Raw genomic sequence first — 4,603 nt, 5'->3', positions numbered from 1 at the left:
AATTTTATGCTTTAAGTAGGTGAATTTGATGGGGTGTGAAATATATGTAAATAAAGCTATTATTTAAAATGTGGCACATAGGGGCGCCTGGGTGGCTCAGTCAGTTAAGCACCTGACTTCGGCTCAGGTCATGATCTCACTGTTCGTGAGTTCGAGCTGTCAGCGCAGACCTTGCTTTGGATCCTCTGTCTCCCCCTCTTTCTGCCCCTCCCCTGCTCATGTGCGCTCTCTCTCTCTCTCTCTCTCTCTCTCTCTCATAAACATTTTTTAAAAAAACAACAAAAAATAAAGTGTAGCACACATAAATATTTCCACCTGATTCTTTATAATCCTTATATTCTTGAATAACCTATATCCCTCTTTACCGCCATATGTTTGCATCCCTCCCGCAAAGGAGCAGATAAGTTTAAACTACAGTATCTTCAAAGAAAGCATTGTAACATCCTAACATGAAAGCATTAACCATATAACCATCCCGATGCATCAGGTGTATAATAGTATGCCAGTTAAGGGCTATCCATTGTTCTGAGTAGATGGTCTACAGCTCCAAGTCACCCAAGAAAGAGGTCCTCAAAGGAGAGTTCAAAAACCATCGACTGAAGAGACAGATGTAAAATGCAGGAGTCCTGACTGCCTAATGTGTTTTATACCTCCAGGGATATTGAAAGAGAGGCTTTACTTTTACCCTCAGCAATTTAAAAGACCTTGTTAAGGTACAGTCTCCATAGAAACCTCAACTTCACACTCTGCTCTCAGCCTCTGTGCCTTGGAAGAATATCCTCTTAGACACATGCTAATGTTGTCCATGGGATGAATGGCTTTTCATATGTTGTGAAAAAATTCTTGAATCACAGAAAACTCTTTATTCCTGTTCTCAAGACACAAGTTTTAAAAGAAAACTTTTAATTTGAGCAGTAAAGAATCTGTATATTTTCTGAGCGGGAAAGATTTGTTTTGTTTTGTTTTCTAATTAAAACTATGAACATCTAAGCATCAGCACAGTGTGGTTGGTACTTAGATGTCAGAGTATCGGAGTTATAATCCTCATTATCATTAGAAAAAAACTCAGCAGAGGCTCTCAAACCTCCTCAGCCTCAGTTTTCTGTCTTGTGAAACTGAGGAGTTGAGCTTGAAGTTTTCTTAGATCATCCATTAAATATTTTATGTCCCTGCAAATTAAAAAAAAAAAAACAACGACAAAAACCAAAAAACTCAAATTCTGGACCATTCTGGCACTAGAATGTAATATCCCAGTGTTAAATGGACCAGAGCCCTGGAACAAGGCCTTGCCTACATAAGACTTCTATCCATGTCATCAGGACTGCAAAGGTCTGGTTGTATGGAATATGTCAGGCTTCCCCCGAAGTTTCTCTTCCATCCATAAGGGTCGAGACAGACGACACACACCTCCTCTTCCAGCAGAGATTACAAGTGGAAAAGGGCTCTTCTCCTGTAGACCTCATAGCCCTTATCAGGGATAAAGAGAGCGAGCTCCTGAAATGCACTGTCCTATCACTAACACACACTCTGCCTTGATTCTGGATAACCAAACTCATTATGCCTTTTTTTCCCTCCTTGCTAGTCAACACTAAAAGCCCTAGACTTCCTGTCATTCCTCATCCATCTTCCAGTCCCCAGCCCTGTGAGACCACATGGTCCCTTTTCTTTTTCCTTTTCCCGACCTCTCTCCACCTCTAACTCCAGAAGCCCTTCCACTGTGCCCTTCAAAGCTCATCATCCATTATTAGCAAAGTCCTGCATGTTGTCAGCCTCGTTCCTAAATGTTCCTTTCACCTTCTTTGTAGAACAAAAGCCCGAATCTCATGAAGATACTACTTCCCCATAACACTTTCAAGAAACACTTTCTCCTACCGTCCTTGTACTGTTCAACTTGGAGATGGGGTAGATACCTTTCTTCTTCCTCCTTTCCACTTTTAGACCATTCTCCTTCTCTTTTCTCCGAAACCTGCCAGCTTGGAAGATCCTGTCATAAAAGGATAACGCTTGTAACTCTTCATTTTTGCTGTCACTGCTGGACCCTTCTTTACCCTACACATCTCAGGGTCTCTAGTTCCTGCATCACTATCATCCTCCCTTAGGATTGAGATTCTCTCCTGACTTAATTCTTGGAAATTTCCATTTATAACCCCCTGGTCTCTCAGCCTTTTGATCTTCCGTCCACAGCGACCACACCCACCCACTGGGTCGCATCCAGTCCCTCCCATGGTGATATCCTAGGTCTGTCTTTACCAATAACTACAGAACGGGACAGCGGGTTCTGCTCAGCCCTCAGTCTGCAGCCCCCATTAAATGAGAATTGAGCAACTCTGGTCATCAGTAAAAACCTTACAGCAACACCAGGGAATAAATGCCCAGGAACTTGCAGACACTAATCTGGCCAGACGACTTCTACTTGAAAAGTAAAAGACGGAGGGCCTTTTTGTTCCACATGAAGGAGCCCACGTGAAAATGAATATCAATGCCTATTTGTATTATTTACACCACTGTTCTCTTGAGGTAATAAAATACATGACTGTAGTATCTACCCACATTTTCCACAGGGTCACTTAAAGAAATCAGCAACCAAAAATAAGTAAGTAAATAAACAAATAAGGCAGAAGGAATACGAGATCCCAATGTAAACAAATAAAAAGAAATAAAGGTTGCAGCTTCCCTAGTAAAGTCAACTCCAGAACATTGTGCTTTAGATTTACCTTTGTAAACAGTCTATATGGCATTGACTTAGCGTGCTACCCTAAGGTAAAGTTATGATTTTTTTTTAGCTTAGTTTAATTTCAATTCTGAATGCAAGTCATTATCAAAATGCAAGGGATTTCGTTTACCCAGGCAAAAGAGCACTATTCACTAATTACAGACTTAATGTTAAATTAGGTCCTCTTTCTCTGCAGCAGCAAAGTAATCAGATGAGAATCCCTTGCCTCTATTAAACATTTACATTAGAACTGCCTCGTTACTCCAGGATTTGTTTGGGTAGCACTATCAGAGGTTCTGAAAGGCTGTGGAAAACGCACTTGCTATTTCATAGGAGATAGGTACCCACTTAGGGCAATCCTGACGTTACAGCAGGGTACGTGAGTGCACGGGTAGATCAAGAAACATACCAGGTGCTTCTCAATGTAATTCAGCACAGTGGATCATCTGAGCACCCGTAATGAAGGTGTTTATTCTCCATCTGCCTCAGGAAAATATTGCAAAGGGCGTTCAGTAATCTTTGATACATCCACAATTAACTGTTATGGAAACAGAAGGTTATTTAAATTATTATAATCTGAGTTTTAATCTCATTTTAAAAAGCAAGAAATCCATTTAGGTTTCCATCGTGCCCGCTGACAGTACATTTTCTAAGACTTCTTTATACAACACAAGGCATGAGATTTGAGAGACTATGAGGTTTTTTGCTTGCTTTAAACCCTGGTGGTTCACAGTTGAGTGGGTGGCACCCTGCCAGCCATTTCTGCTTAACAAAGGAGTGAACATAGCCCGGCTCTGTTTTCTGTATTCCATCCCATGCGGGCATACTTGAAGAGGTAATTGTGGGCCAGACAAGTGACAGATGGCATGTTTGCACCAATGAGATGTGCTCGTGCAGGAGGCTCCTTCCTCACAGTCAGACCCAGGAAATGGGCCACGACTCCATCTACATATGAGATTGCTCCAGGAGTACAGACAGACGTAGGGCGCAGTTGCTCAGATGGACTGGCTTGGCATTAACTCTGAGTTTGGCAAAGGTCAGGGATGACCCACATTTGACTTACCATAGTTCTGAGTAATCACTGGACATTTCCTTTCTCTAGGAGATGTCCCAGAACCTTATTAAAACTATTTCCCACTGGAACCAAGAACACCCAGCACTGACTTTTCCGTTGTTTGAGGTCAGATTACTCCTGAAAAAAGAAAAATTAAGTTGATTTCTGGAAGGATGAAATCCTCCCTTACAAGTAGTTTTGGGGGAAATCTGAGAATGGAATCCTGCTTTGCTTCCAATTCCCCCGACTGTTTTGTTGGCTTTCTACTACAATCCCTCCCATCCTCTGACCTGCTGTATCTCTTCCCTTCCTACCCGACCTGCATACTGTTCTCCTGATTTTATAGGTAAGAAAGAAAAAATTCCTTAAAGACAGCAACTGGTATTAGTTACCATCATATCCCCAGTATCTAGCACAATGCCAATAATACAATAGATGCCTAATAAATGGCTATTGAATAAATTTTGAAAGGCTTATAGGATGATAAGAAAATAAGAATTAGGACTGTCTGTGTGGCATAATGTATATCCCCAAAAGAGAGAAGGCATGTTTAGACAAAAACTCCATGTGTTAGATTGTTCTAATGATGGTCCCCAATGAATCATACTTCTTCCATGACCACACTCCTTTGCGACATCGTTGTAGCTGCTCTTCCTGTCAAAAGGTAGAGTGTATTTCTCCATCACCCCCTCCTTGAATCTGGCTTTGTAAGTTTTTGACCAATAGAGCATAAGGTAAGATACATTCTGTCAATTACGAAGTGGAGTCCTTAAAACATTTGGCAAATTCTGATCCTGCTTTCTTGGAAAACTGAAGCCAATATATTGGGAAGAATC

At 41.3% G+C, this 4,603-nt stretch overlaps 1 long non-coding RNA gene across 1 annotated transcript; it reads right to left on the bottom strand.

Moving 5' to 3' along the window:
• Nucleotides 1–270: 270 nt before the first annotated feature.
• Nucleotides 271–3,267, bottom strand: LOC122495449. Its single transcript, XR_006300456.1, has 3 exons — nucleotides 3,123–3,267; nucleotides 1,911–1,984; nucleotides 271–1,467 (listed from the first exon to the last, which is right to left on the bottom strand). It is a non-coding gene; the product is annotated as an uncharacterized LOC122495449 (long non-coding RNA).
• Nucleotides 3,268–4,603: the final 1,336 nt, after the last annotated feature.

The sequence above is a fragment of the Prionailurus bengalensis genome, chromosome F2 (assembly GCF_016509475.1).
Source record: "Prionailurus bengalensis isolate Pbe53 chromosome F2, Fcat_Pben_1.1_paternal_pri, whole genome shotgun sequence".
NCBI classification, from domain to species: Eukaryota; Metazoa; Chordata; class Mammalia; order Carnivora; family Felidae; genus Prionailurus; species Prionailurus bengalensis.
This window is presented reverse-complemented; position numbering and strand designations above follow the sequence as displayed.